Source organism: Chelonia mydas, chromosome 8 (assembly GCF_015237465.2).
Source record: "Chelonia mydas isolate rCheMyd1 chromosome 8, rCheMyd1.pri.v2, whole genome shotgun sequence".
In the NCBI taxonomy this organism is placed as follows: domain Eukaryota; kingdom Metazoa; phylum Chordata; order Testudines; family Cheloniidae; genus Chelonia; species Chelonia mydas.
In genome coordinates this window covers 48,928,286-48,943,827 of record NC_057854.1, presented here as the reverse complement: position 1 = coordinate 48,943,827, position 15,542 = coordinate 48,928,286, and the positions used below count along the sequence as shown (strand labels likewise).

The 15,542-nt window shown below is 46.3% G+C and overlaps 1 protein-coding gene across 2 annotated transcripts in view; it reads left to right on the top strand.

Moving 5' to 3' along the window:
* TNR (tenascin R) overlaps positions 1 to 15,542 on the top strand; it is a 281,523-nt gene that overhangs the window by 124,128 nt on the left and 141,853 nt on the right. For both annotated transcript variants that reach the window (XM_037907415.2, XM_043553066.1), the window contains exon 2: positions 15,130 to 15,232. The gene's annotated coding sequence lies outside the window, so the exon portion shown is untranslated. The remainder of the gene's footprint in view (positions 1 to 15,129; positions 15,233 to 15,542) is intronic.

Below are 15,542 nucleotides of genomic sequence, written 5' to 3'. Positions count from 1 at the left end.
AGGGAGTACATGCTGCTCTCTACAGCCATTCTCACTGTGGTTGGTAAGATCTACACAGATTCAAACCTTGTCGCTTGGTTTTGGGACCACTACCATGCCCGCACACCATTCTGTTGGGAAATGTGGTCTGGAAATGACACCATCGGCTCCATGTAGCTGAGTTCTGCTTTTCACCCTGGGCAGTAAAGGGACAGAGACTCATATAGGTGTCAGCGGAGCAAATGATTTGTATTTGATATTCTCCCTCTAGTTTCCACGGCCCAAAAAACAATTTCAGGAACCCCATCTTCATCTTAGGTTCTACGTGCATGGTGACTGGTTCTATCCTTATTACTAGGCCTATGGCTGTGCTTGTTGGGTAGCCCAGTAGAGCAGTTAAGCCATCTTCAATGTAGATCTCCTGGGACGTAGTCTTCTCTCCTGGTTTCAGAGCGGTCAGAAATTTTCCTTTCTCATCTAATGGGGACTGTCCTGGGCCTTTTAATATCTTTTTTGGCTCTTGAGGTTTTGGTGCATTCATCCTCCTATAAGGTGATTCTGGAATCACTGTTACAGCAGCACCTGTGTCTATTTTAAAGTCTATTTCAGACTTCCCCTAGATGATTGTGGTGATCCGTGGTGGTTCGTTGTGTTTTTCTTCTGTCTCCAAGGTATGCAATCTCAGTATTACTTAGGTCTTCTTCAGCTACGGCATTTAGACCAGTAAGCTGCTGCGTAATACTCTCTTTTTAGACATGTTGTGCATGTGGTATCTCTTGCTGGACAAAGCCATTTGCTGCGTGGTGATCTGTCACACTATAGGCATGCTTTCACGCTCCTGTTGTATTTCTTTTTCTTTGCAGTGCTCTTTCTGGATCCCTTTGTCTTTGCACTGGTCTTGGGGGGGAGTATTGTTTCTAGGTATCTTGAGTTATTTTCCTCCCCAGATCTATGGCTTCTATAATGGACCCTCCCTTTCCTTATTCTTGAGGAAAGTCTGTTGCTCCTTTACCAAATGACTTTGGAGGACTATGTTCTTGGCTTTCTCTAGAGTGAGGTTAGCATTATTTTGGAGTCTATCAAATAGCTGGCTGTCCCTCTCTGATAAGTTCTTCGCTCATGTCCCCATATCTGGATTAGGATGTACTGGGCCATTATGAATCAGTCACTGACTCCTCTTTCTCCTGCTTTTGTGGGTGGAGGCATGCTCTCTCAAAAATCCTGTTGCAGCATGGCATGAAATACTTGTCCAGTTCTTCTTTAACTGTATTCAATTGTTTAATCTGAGTGGCTGTGAGGCTTCTGGAAAGGAAAATGTCCTCTGCTATAGGTCCCATTGGATAGAGCAGGGTATTAACTTGTTTCTCCTCTGATTACTGACCTCAACCAGAAGCCAGACAAAATCTCTGGAAGCTGCTTACCCAAGTGACCATCCTTCAGGGTGCTTGTTAGGGAACCAAACGGGTGTTATTGTGGGGCTCGGCTTAGCTTCATTATTTCATATTCTCTTATCACTCCCTGTTACAGCTCTGGGCTCTCTGTGTTTTTCGGCTCTTCTCTGCTTGTTTTGCTGCTAGCTCTGTGCAGCTTTCCTGGCTGGGCTGGAGAATTGCTTTGTGATGGTGTCAGGGTTCTCTCCCCACTCTGAACTCTAGGGTACAGATGTGGGGACCCGCATGAAAGACCCCCTAAGCTTATTTCTACCAGCTTAGGTTAAAAACTTCCCCAAGGCAAAAATCCTTCCTTGTCCTTGGATGAGTACTGCTGCCGCCACCAAGTGAGTTAGACAAAGATTCAGGAAAAGGACCACTTGGAGTTCCTGTTTCCCCAAAATATCCCCCCAAACCCCTTCACCCCCTTTCCTGGGGTGGGCTTGAGAATAATCTACCAACCAGATAGGTAAACAAGGTGAGCACAGACCAGACCCTTGGGTTTTTAGGACACTAAAACACAATCAGATTCTTAAAAAACAGAACTTTATTATAAAGAAAAAAAAGTAAAAGAAGCACCTCTGTAAAATCAGGATGGAAGGTCATTTTACAGGGTAATAAGACTTAAAACACAGAGGATTCCCCCCTAGGCAAAACTTCAAAGTTACAAAAAACAAGGATAAACCTCCCTCTTAGCACAGGGAAAATTCACAAGCTAAAACAAAAGATAATCGAACGCATTCCTTGCTATTCCTTACTATTTCTGTAATATTAGATGTAACATTTCAGTAGGAGCTGGATTACTTGCTTGGTCTCTCTCTTTGTCTGGAGAGAACACACACAGAGCACAAAAACAAAGCCTTCGCCCGCCCCGATTTGAAAGTATCTTCTTTCCCCATTGGTCCTTCTGGTCAGGTGCCAACTAGGTTAATTGAACTGATTAACCCCTTACAGGTAAGGGGATTCTGTACCTCTGGCCAAGAGGGATTTTATATTACTGCATACATAAAGGTTGTTACCTTTCCCTTTATATTTATGACAGATGGATTCGGTCACAGAGACCCTCTTGGGACTGTCACCTGATGTGCTGAAATTACCCCTGAGCCCGTTTTCCCTGGTGGCTTGGGACTCCAGAACCCTGCCTTGTTGAGCCAGACACACTAGCCTGCTGCAACACAGACCCAGGTCTGAACCACGCCCCCAAAGCTGCAGACTTTAACTGAAAACCATTCAGCAGGTTACCTATCTCCAGCACCCGGACACCCAACTCCCAATAGGATTCAAACCCCAAATAAATCCGTTTTACTCTGTGTAAAGCTTGTACACGGTAAACCAGGGATGGGCAAACTTTTTGGCCCAAGAGCCACATTGGCGTTGCAAAACTGTATGGAGGGCCGGGTAGGGAAGGCTGTGCCTCCCCAAACAGCCTGGCACCCACCCCCTATCCGACCCCTCCCACTTCCCGCCCCCTGACTGCCCCCCTCAGAACTCCTGACCCATCCAACCCCACTGCTCCTTGTGCCCTAACCACCCACTCCTGGGACCCCCCACCTCTCACTGCCCCCCAGGACCCCACCCCCTATCCAACCCTTCCCGTCCCCTGACTGCCCCGACCCCTATCCACATCCCTACACCTGACAGGCCCTCTGGGACCCCACGCCTATCCAACCCCCCCTGTTCCCCGTCCCCTGACCCCTATCCACACCCCTGCCCTCTGACAGACCCCCCCCGGGACCCCACACCTATCCAACCCCCCATTCCCCGTCCCCTGACCCCCTATCCACACCCCCACCCCCTGACAGGCCCCCCAAGACTCCCACGCTTATCCAACCCCTCCCGTTCCCTGTCCCCTGACCGCCCCTCCCGAACCCTGACCCATCCAACCACCTCCTCCTCCACGTCCCTTTACTGTCCCCCAGAACCCCCTGCACCTTATACAACCCCCCGGCCCTGGCCCCCTTACCATGCCGCTCAGAGCAGCATGTCTGGCTGCCGCGCTGCCCCGCAGGAGCTTGCAGTCCCACCGCCCAGAGCGCTGCCCACGCGGCAGCATGGCTGTGGGGCCAGGGGGAGGATGACAGCAGGGGAGGGGCTGGGGGCTAGCCTCCCCGGCCGGGAGCTCAAGGGCCGGGCAGGACGGGCCCATGGGCCAAATGTGGCCCGGGGGCCACAGTTTGCTCACCTCTGGGGTAAACTCATAAATTCTTCACCCTCTATAACACTGATATAGAGCTATGCACAGCTGTTTGCTCCCCCAGGCATTAATCACTTACTCTGGGTTAATTAATAAACAAAAGTGATTTTATTAAGTATAAAAAGTAGGATTTAAGTGGTTTCAAGTAAGAACAGACAGAACAAAGTAAGTTACTAAGCAAAATAAAACAAAACACACAAGTCTAAGCCTAATACATTAAAAAACTGAATACAAGTAAATCTCACCCTCAGAGATGTTCCAATAAGCTTCTTTCACAGACTAGACTCCTTCCTAGCCTGGCCCCATCCTTTCACCTGGTATAGTCCTTGTTAGTTCTAGCTCAGGTGGCAACTAGGGGATTCTTCATGACTGGCAGTCCCCTTTGTTCTGTTCCACCCCCTTTTATAGCTTTGGCGCAAGGCGGGAATCTTTTGTCTCTCTGGGTCCCCACCCCTCCTTCTAAATGGAAAAGCACCAGATTTAAGATGGATTCCAGTACCAGGTGACATGGTCACATGTCCTGTGAGACCCCAGCCTCCATTCTTCCCAGCCTGACTCACAAGAACACAGGAAGGCTTGCAAGTAAACAGAGCCATTTACAACCAATTGTCCTAGTAAATGGGAGCCATCAAGATTCTAAACCACCATTAATGGCCCACACTTTGCATAATTACAATAGGACTTCAGAGTTATACTTCATATTTCTAGTTTTAGATACAGGAATGATACATACATTCAAATAGGATGAACACACTCAGTAAATTATAAGCTTTGTAATGATACCTTACAAGAGACCTTTTGCATGAAGCATATTCCAGTTACATCATATTCACACTCATTAGCATATTTCCATAAAACATATGAAGTGCAACGTCACATGGTTGTCTGTTTTTCTTTCTCCCTCCCTCCCTTTTGCATGGATTCTGTGTGATCTTTTGAGTCTTTATTCTAGCCTGTTCTGACACAATGTGGACTTTACAGAAACTCAGGACACCATGGTGGAAGTGAACACAAGACTGCCTGTATTTCCTGTTTACACAGGCTGTGTGCCCTTAACAGCTCTATCTTTTCACAACTAACACTGCAAGCTTTAGAAATGGGAAGGGCAGATTTCGCTGATATCACAGAGGAAGAATGGCCAGGACTCAGTGAGGGCCCGGGCATGGAGCAGAAAGATATTTCAAGACGGGTGTTGAAATGACACTGGAGTTGAAAGCCTGGTAGCGTGGTAGAGCTGGCAATGGTGGCAGAGAAAGGAGAAGAAAGGGGAGGGTTAGGAGTAAGAGGAGAAGCTCTGTTTGAGAAAGACTGAGTTTGTGATGATGGTGGGACATCTGCAGGAAATGTCTAAGGGCTTGTCTACGCTACAAAATTAAGTTGAACTACAGCCACCACAGTAATTAAATCTTCTGTTGTGTCCACACTATGCTGCTTCTGTTGGTGGTGCACATCCACACCAGGAGCACTTGCACCAACTTAAGCGGGGCTCCAGGTGTCAGCCTTGGGGCAGCAGGTCTCCAGGTGTCATCCCAGGGTAGGTGGAGTTATGAGGTCACTGTAGCAGGCAAGATAAATCAGCGGGAGGAACACTGTAGTATAGAGTTAGGTCAACATGAGCTGCCTTACATTGACGTTATTCTGTAGTTCAAACCAGGCCTGAGAAAAAGCTGGAGATGTACAATGACCCAGGTTGGGGGAGAAAGGCAGGTCTGGCAATCATCCACAGAGAGGTGGTAGGTAGATGAGTAAGCTGTGAGTACACACAGAGACAAAAAGGAACTAAGGACAGAACCTTGAGGGATGTCAACTGCTCTGAGGTGGGGGAAGATGAGGATAAATTGCTAGTCATGATTCCAAAATGGATTTAGATGTTCTGTGTGCAGCCAGGTGAAACAGATTCAATATTTTATAGTTCATCAAACTAATGGCTCATCTAACCTTTACCACCAAATACTTCAGGAGTCCCAAATGTACATGCTAAATGCCACGGTGGGCAGGCCTCTTTTTTACAGTGTTTCACTTAGGGTGGGGGAAAGACTATGCACAAAGAAGCCTATTTTCCCATCATTTTTGTGGGCCTCCGTTGTGTTCCAAAACAGGGCTTTCTCTCTGGCAGCCGGCTGTTCTTCCTGCTCGATCCTGCAGCGAAGTCATAAATTCTGACTGAGAACCATGCGTTCACAACATTATGGTCTGTTGCCACAAAGCTGATTTTGATATCCTGCATTATGACTGGACCTTTAACTGAATAGGAGCAGCAGATAGGTTGTGATCTAGGGAGCAAAGAGCTGGAAGAATAAGCAAATATGGCAACGGAGGTAGCCAGCCTGCTGGAATGCGTGGTGAAGCATGCTTCCTTTGAATCTCCTGATCTCTAGGGAGGTGAGGTCATCAATATGGGATGAGGAGGAGGGAGAGAAAAGAAGACTTAAGGGAAGGGGAGAGAAGACGATGTGAGACTCCTTTTCATAGCTAGAGCTCAGAGAATCACCATTTCAATTCAAATACAATTTGGATACCACTTTATTCCTGACTGCGTTGGGCGTGCATGCTGAGAGCATTCAACCGCTTGCACTTTGCTCGTGCAAATACCCAGCACAAGTGACTTTTAAGCTTGAATAGTCACCCAAAGCGAACTGTGAATGTCAGCCCATCAGGGAACGGACGCCATACCGAAGAGATGGCTCCTGGAAGATGCTCTGCCTGCCTCTCCCAAACTTCCTCATCCTGTGACAGTTTGACATCCACAAGGATGACGTCTCTAACACAGTGTCCCAGAGCCCTTTCTGCCTTGCAAAGCTCACAGGCAATCTCGGTGAACTTCCTGGACCTGTTCTTTGGGTTGTAAGTAAATAGAGGGAAAATAAATGCTGACTGAGGCATTTCGTTTGAGTGATGTGACGGTTCAGGTTGGTTTTCATTTATCCAAATCCCCTTTCCCTAACCAGCGTGGCCTAGTGGAATTTACGAGATGTGAGGGTCTATTCCTGATGCTGCCGCTAGGTGACCTTGGACAAGTCACTTCCTGTACCTCAGTTTTCTCGTCTGTAAAATGGGGATGATGAAACTGACCTCCTTTGTAAAGGGCTTTGAGATCTACTGATCTCTAACCAGAGCTGTTTCATTGTTTGTATCCATTTGAGTTCTTGGTCATGTGGTCTCATGCGCTGGATTTTATAGCGATGTAGGGTTGTGTGTGCGCTTTAATATTAATCAAGATTTTGTATTTATTTTTTGGTGCTGAATTTACAAGACGAGGCAGTGTTTAGAATTGGTGCTCTGTAGGAATTAATTCAGTTTTAATCAGTTGACTGTAATGATGTGATAAAAATTATCTTTCTGAATGGAGGTTAACCAGCACTTGAATGCCCCTTTCACACCATATTATTTCGAGAGGGGGATTTTTATAGAAATACTGTTAGGGACGTTACTTAATCATGTATTTGTTTTCACTGTGTACACAGTTTTCAATGGGCTTCTCAGAATTTAATGCAGAGGCGTTGTATTTATTTATTACTATTTATGGTGAAGTTAGTACCGCTGAAAGACACCAGACTGATAGGCCTGGAGGCTGCGGTAATCTTTTCATACCATCTGGGTTCAGTCACAAGGAGCAGGACTAACCGCCCAGTGTAATTTAAAAGGGAGGCACTGTTGGTCACCCCAGTCGCCTCTGTTCTCCTTCTTCTCAGTAGCCTCAAGGTGCTACAGCACGTTGGTGAGTTGATGAGGCATGCGTGGGTTCTGAGGGTGGCAATTCTACAGTCACATGGGGCCAGATTCTCAGGTGTAAACTGGCATTGCTCCATTGATTTCAAGCCAAGGAACATCAGCTGAGGAACTGTCTCTTAAACCAGTCTCTGCCACTGGGAGGTGTGTTTGCAGCACGTGTAGACATTACCACTATCTATACCCACACCCATATCTAGCAAAAGCAAAGCTAGCTCAAGTAACAATAGCCGTGAAGCCATGGCAGCACGGGCGGCGGCAGCTTGGGTATGTAACCAGGGTCCTGGGTGTGCAGCCTTCCATGCAGCCACGGCTACATGTTACTCAGGCTAGTTTTGTAGATCAAAGCTAGCTCACATATGTCTACACATGCTACAGTCACCTCCTGATTGCAGCGTAGGCTGACCTTGGGACAAAGTTGTTTGGAGTTCCCCTTGGTCTGATACCTGCATCTGCCCTAGTTATAAATTTGAAGCAACAGTTACCACTGCAAATGCCAAATTTTTGCAGTGACTGGGGAGGGGAAGTGGTGAGGCAGGTGGGATATCCAGAGTTCATTTTCAGGTGGACAGTTGCAAATAGGTTTGGTGTCCAGGATCAGGTTGGGTTGTTCGCTGGGGAATTGTGGGCAGGTTTGGCAGTTGGATTAAGTTGCATGTGGGTTCACCAGCTGGAAGGAGATTCAGGTAAGTCATTAACATTCATATGTGCTGCATGCAAATAGACTGTGAAGGTGGACACCATCTGTCAGTCAGAGCTAATTTTTTGCTTAAATAAATAAATGTACAATATGGAGGGTACCAATGGTTTCCCCCATAAATTTAGCCTTTATTATGTGCAACCAGTTACCATTGCAAATTAGAGACACGACTGAACCCAACATCTTCATCTGAATCATCCCCTAATCTCCGGATCCAGATCTGAATTTTGAATTGACCTCTATTTCTATAAGGGACTGACACCAGATCCAAACCTCCCAGAAGATGGAGATGTCAGAAATCCAAATCTGAATCCAAATTCTGTGGTTCAGGCCCATCAAGATGGGGCCATTCCAAAAGGGGGAGATGGGCTTACGCACTATGGTGTCAAATGCCAAAAGGGACTAAATTCTCATTCAAGAATGAAATATGAAATCCACTCATCAGCTGCAGCAAACAGTCATGGGGATCACATGATGCATTTGTTGCTTCTTTCATACACAGAAACCACCTCCCAGCAAAAAAATCTTTCCCCCAATAATTTCTGCCCAATTGCCAATGCTTCCTTGGTGCCTTTGGGGAAGGATTCTTCCCCAAGGACAAGTAAAATTTCTTCTCCATGGTAGTATTGGTGATTTGTATTCTGGTAGTGCCTTATGGTCCCCAGTAAGGATTAAGGCCCCCCTGTGCTAGGTGCTTTGCAAACAGAGAAGAAGACTGTCCCTGCCCCAGAAAGCGTACAGTGTAAAAGACTAGACAGACAAACAGATATGGAACAGCAGCAAAAAAACAATTCAACTAAAATGTGGTGTGAAGCCTTCTGTCCAGAATGGAAAGGAAAAATCATCCACTGCCCAAATTTTGGACAGGGCTTTAGGGCCAGAGCCTCGAAGGTGCCTAAATCCCATTGGAATCCATGGGAGTTAGGTGCCTAAATGCCTTTGAGGCTCTAAGCCTTAGTTCCTATCTAGGAGGCGAAGGGGCAATCCTGTGGACCCAGATATTGGGATGGGTTGTTGCCATCTTTTAAAATGATTGAAAAATTCCTCTTTTCTTACGAGATGCTTGATTTTACTTTACTGAAATGATGCATGCCAGAGCCCTGATCCTGCAAACATGCCCCTTTTATTTCACTCCCATCAGTAATCCTACTCACTTCAATACGGCAACTCATAATGATTATGAATTGCATTGCAACAGCCTCTAGAAACCCCAACCAACCTCAGAGCCCCATTGTGCTAGGTGTCCTGCAAACACAGCGAGAGACAGTCCCTGCTCCAAAGAGTTTAACCCCAGATTTTTAAAGGTATCACTTATCACTCTCCATCTGTACAGGACACAAGAAGTTATGCATATTTAGAGCACTCCAGACAATGCATCTCTCATTGTCAGCCAGATCCAGAGCCTGCAGCCTCCCCAGTCCTAGGGAAACGGCAGCACGTCCACAGTCTGTGTTCATTTTTGGGTTATGTCTCATTTTAGTGAGCAAAGCATATGTCTTAAGATGCTAAATTACCCCCTCGATTGGTGTGTAACTAATGTAATTAAGCTACATTTAAGAGCTCTCCAAGGTGTGCCCTTTTCAATGTAGCGTTTCACATTTTGTTCTTGCTTAACCATTATGCACCAGAGGCCTTTTAATGCTGGAGGATGTGTCCAAATCAGAGGGTGTAAAACAAAGTTTCCATTGCATTCTACTGAAACCCCTTTTGTCAGGAGCTCTTGATGGGGCTGGCAGGATTTTTGCCGAGGGGCTATCCCCACTGGGCAACAGAGAAACAGAAGGCTAGAATAATGTCCTGCTCTAACAATGTCCCCCGAGCAGTGATCTAGGCAGCAAGCAGCGGTGTTCTGCTGCAGAAAAGGCAGCGGAATGTACCTGGCGGACCAGCAAGTTTCAACAAGTTAGCGCAGGCAGATTATGGAGCTGTTCTACTGAGCTCATGGAGCCCATTTAAACTCCCAGACAGAAGGTAATGAATTATTTACAGTCTGCAATCATCTCTGTAGAATGGAAATTGCCCACTCGTAGAGGACACTGACCAGATCTATTCAAAGGCTGCCAAATATCCAGATTAGATCCCTGTCGTCTGCAGAGAAGGATGGGCATGTATCCAAATCTTCCCTTTTTACAGCGTGATCGTTTATATTGATTCTCTATTATTTATTTGTATTATGGTGGTTCATAGAGGCCACAATGAAAAGATGGTCCCTGCCCCTGAAGAGCTTGCTAAGTATCCAACCACAGGTACAACGGGAAGATGGGAAGAGCGCAAGGTATGACTGAGATTGTTGTCACAAGCAGTATGACTATATGACTCCAGACCTTTCCATGCCAAAGGATCCCAAGGCACTTTACACCGACAGATTTTCAAAGGGCCTCAGCATGAGCTACGGGGACATGCTCAGCACCTCAATACCCTTGAACTCCAGGGGGAACTGCAGGTGCTCCATACCAACCAGGAGGCACTCAGCACTTCTCAGGATCATGGCCAGAATTTGAGTCCGCAAATTTATGGACTCCAAGATTAAATGTATGCATACACATGGGAGCTGCTTGTCTGGGACACCAGCTCCCTTCATGCGCAATGCTGCCTAGCAGGGACGTGTGAGATGGAACCCGCTGCAGACTGAACTGGAAGGAGACTGCTCTCACAAGTTCTCCAGAAGAGTCCTCCCCTGGAATCTGCTTCCCTCCTTGGTCCAGCAGGGCCTGGATTGCTTAGCTTTTTTGGCCATACTGCAGTGCCCCGCTAGGCATCTGGGGCAGAGGGCTGAATGACGGGTAAGGAAATGGGACCAATGTGATGACTGTGATTAGAGTGATAGGTAACTATAAATACCCCACTGCTGGAGGAAGAGTTTATTATATGATGTATAGAATTAAATGTCAGTTTAAACGTGGTAAACGTGCCGAAAGCAGAGGACAAGCACTTGAAAGACTCCAAAGTAACTCAAATGATATTTCGGCACATGATAGCCCCACATCAGGAAAGCAGCCCTACTCAGGCCAGCACTTAAGCACATGCTTAACTTTAAGCACTAGCATAAGTTGCATTGAAGTCAGCGAAACTTAACCATGTGCTTAACTTTAAGTGCTGTCTTGAACTGTGGGCTAGCATGAGAATTTTTGCGCACACAGAGTGATTGCATGGACACATTTGGAGGTGACTCTAGAAAACTTGTCCTTCACTCCACCAGAGGTTCAACGCAGGAATTAATGGATAACCAATGTGCTGGGTGGTGGTTTACAGTCCGTGGTATAGAAAGTGGACAAACTAGATGACCAGAATGGTCTCTTCTGGCCTTAAAGAATCTATAACTCTAAGAGTACAGACGGTGGTTTCAGATTCCAGATCTGGATCAGAATGTCCCAGCCTTCATCAGTGACTGAAGTCGGGCTGGAAAAATCTCAAACTGTGGGAGGCTTCCCACAGCACTTCAGGTAAAATTTTCAGATATGCCTGAAGTGAGTTAGGACCAGACATGCCTAACCCACAAAAAAAAAAACCACAGAAATTGGGCTTGTTTTTAGCTTAATTGGCTTGTGAGTTGCTTGTTGGCTAGTTTATGGCTTGTAGCTTGTTGCTTCTTTTTTTTTTAGTGGGGAGAGAGTCGGGCCCACAGCAGGCCCACCACAGTCCCAGACTGCACGCCGGGGGGAATCTAATCACATAGAGTGTTGGGGTTCTTAGGGATTGGCTTGTTTTGGCCTTGTTTTGAAATGGGATTAGCTTGATTTTTGGCTTATTGTGAAAGTTGAGGTGCTTATTTACCACGTGAAAGTTGGCAACTGTGGTTAGGAACATAAATTTCTAAAGAGACTCCTTGAAGTCAAAGTTCCATTGCCTTGCCATAAGACACTTAGGCTCCTAACTCACTTTTGAAAATGGGACTTAGGCACTTTTGAATATTTTACCTTTTGGATCAGTCCCTTTGCATGGTTTCAAAATATAAATCCAAATTTTACAGCTCAGACCCACCTATAACACTGTATCCATCACAGTTCTGAAATGCAGCCACCTCTGAAGCAGAGCCCAAAACTATTTTAGCAGTTCACTAGAACAGTTCCAGAGGAACAAGACCTCTATCTGAAACCACGTAGAGAATAATACAAGGGAGGGAGACCACCTCTGCGAGACAGCCAGTTCTCATCAGTCCCCCTGTGTGATTGTTTCAGACAGATTTGGATGTGTTTTATTTTTAAAGCCCATTCCAGGCATCAGTACAGAAAGCCAGACATTAAAATTAATTAACTTTTTAATGGATTGCCAAATGAGCGCATGAAGGAAATGTGACTGATGTGTAATGTATTTAGAACTCAGTAAAGCCTTGCACAAGCTTCCTTGAATAATTCATTCCTAGGGCCTGCAGATGAGCCCTCTCCCATGGACTGTAAACTGGCTGGACCACCACAGATTCAGGGTAATGATGAACAGCAAAGCAGCAGGCGGTGAGGGCTGGCCTGCGGGGTGCCACTGCAGGGATGGCTGGCAGGCCCCGTTTCATTTAACACTGTCATTAATGAGAGGGCAGGAAGGCGGTGAACAGGGCCTGTCTGAAGTGCTGCACAGCTAATGCTATATTGGGAGGTGTTGCAAAAACGGGTGAGGATAGAGAAATAATAGAATGGGGCTAGAAATATAAAGAGGAAATAATGCAGCAAGATTCCATCTGTAAAATAGAAGCTTAATACTGGAAATACAGGGGGAAATAATCCAAGGGCAAGGCTGTGATCCTGCTACTCACTTAGGAAGTGGCTGCTCACATGAGTAGTCCCACTGAAGTCAGTGGCAGTGCTCAACCAGGGGGGTGACAATCTAGGCCCAATATTCATTAAGAGGCAGATATATGCAGCAAGACTGAGTCAATAAAGCACAGCTCTGAGCAGGGGGTGCTGGGGAACCACGCCGACTCAGGGGCACTCTAGGGAGTACAGGTGCTGGCCAAGCCCCCCTAGAGGCAACCCCTCCTCATCCTCCTTTTTGGGGAGCATCCATGGGGCATGCCCCAAAGGTTCTTCCACCCTACACCCACACAAGGAATGTCATAATCTAGACCTTGGAAAGTAGGAATGTGGCAGCTACTTGTGGATGATAGTGGGCAGCAAATTGGATTCCACTGTGAGATGGTGTCTAAACTCATGCCTTTCGGAGCGTCATATTAGGGATGGCTTGTCATCAGAGTCTAGGTCCAAATCCTTCCGCATTGGTGGGGAAGATCAATTCAGATCTCCAGATTCAAACCAATTCCCTCTGCTTTTCAGTTCAGTTTTGGGTCAGATCCAAACTCAGAAGTCACCTCTTTACTGATTCAGGGTGCAATGTGGTGAAATTATAAGGTGCTTGGATGAGATTTACCTCCTCCTCCCGCCCTGTGAGCTGTAATCTCACCAGGACACTTCTTGAGCTAACCGAATCTGGCTCCAAAGATTCACCCACTCCCACACCCACGCAGAGGCACCACACCACAGAGCAGGGAGATGGCCTCTCTTCTGGATCTCAGACCAGTGACAGCACGCTTCGAAACCCAGTTCTCCCCTGACCTGAGCTCTGCTCAGCACAGGGAAGGAAGTTATGGCTTGCTCTAACCTACACCACCAGTATAAGGTCACAGAGGGACCCTACAACACTAGGGAACCAGTTTAGCAGAGTGGACCTCTGCCACGCACCTACGTCGTCGTCGTCTTCCCTAGGTACACCCATTATGCAGGGGGTCAGCGGAGCAGCTGACCCAGGAGATGGTTGTGCCTGCTTTACATCAGTGGGGCACACACTTCCACCAGGGAATTCACCATTGGCCATTTATGGCCAGAATCTACCCCTTTGCATCTCTTTAAAGATGGAAGCAAGACTTGGGAAATCGGGGTTCTATCACTGAATCACTGTGTGAACTTGGGGAAGTTATCTGCTCGCTCTGTGCCTCAGTTTCCCCACCTGCCACATAAGAATAACAGTATTTACATACGTCATAGGGGTATTGTACAGCTTAATTCATTAAAGTTTCTGAAAGCTGTAGGTGGCCAATTGCAAAGTAATTATATTACAGTATTAGAATGTAACAGGGCGTTTCTAATTTCTAATTTCCATGACTCCATAGGAACCCGATCAGAATAATCAGAATTATTTCATTTTTGCTGGGGGCAATGCACTGCAGCATAGACTATCTGGGATGCAGCATGAATATTCTGTGGGCAAGAGATGGTTCTGTCTTTGCTGAGTGGCAATGATGCAGCAAAGCGGAAAGTTGGGGGGGAAGATTCCATTCCTTCTGGCCTTCCAGCCCTTCCCTAGGGCAGTGGTTCTCAACCAGGGATACACATAACCCTGGGGGATAGACAGCAGTTTTCCAGGGGGGTACATTGACTCATATAGACATTTGCCTCGTTTTACAACAGGCTACATAAAAAGCACTAGTGAAGTCAGTACAAACTAAAATTTCATACAGACAATGACTTGTTTATACTGCTCTATATGCTATACACTGAAATTTAAGTACAGTATTTATATTCCAATTGATTTATTTTATAATTGTATGGTAAAAATGAGAAAGTCAGCAAGTTTTCAGTAATACTATCCTGTGACACTTTTGTATTTTTATGTCTGATTTTGTAAGCAAGTAGTTTTTAAGTGAGGTGAAACTTAGGGGTATGCAAGACAAATCAGACTCCTGAAAGGGGTACAGTTGTCTGGAAACATTGAGAGCCAGTCTTATTTTGAGACCAAGGGGTGTTGACTAACACAATGAAAAATCAAAACACTATTTTGATACTGTTATCCCCACTGGAGTCCTGTAATAGCTGGGTACCTGATTACTACCCTCCAAACTGAAGGCTTTTACAGCCTCCTCTTTGACGATGAAATGTCATGTGATGGTACATCACTGCGGAGGACAATGCACTGACTTCCACCAGATGGATGGGAGCTTGAAGAGTTAACAGGGCAGGCAGGGAGGGAGACAAGCCAAGATGTGCCATTCACCTGCTACAAGTGGGGAACAGGCTTGAAATGTGCATGTCACTGAAAGCTGGACATCTGCACAAGTGCAAGCCTCTGCCGCGAGATGAAAAGGTAACACTCTCGTACCTTTCTCTCTACAGGTGGTTACAGCATCTTACCTTGATAAACGGGCTGCTTCCATTTGAGAACTGGATCCAGGAGAGGGTGCTGAGGAAGGAAAAACCAAACCACCTATTCCAGCAGGTACTGTACCTTCTTACTTTGTGCTTTCCCCTCCCGTCCAAATCTCCAACTTCCGGGTGGGGTTCATTGTCCCTTAGTGCTTTGCAGTGGGTGTTCTGCAGATAGTCCGAGCAGAACTCAGCTTCATGCCTGGCTACCACAGCCGTAATGAAATGGCCCCAAATGGTACTTTATTTATTGGATGCCTCACAAGCTGGGCCTCTGGACTGATGGGGTCTGTAGCAGCTAGTACTAACCTTGTTTTTAATAATGTATTTCAGGAAGCTAGTGATTATGTGGCTGGTAATAAAAGTGTATTACTGTGCTCAGT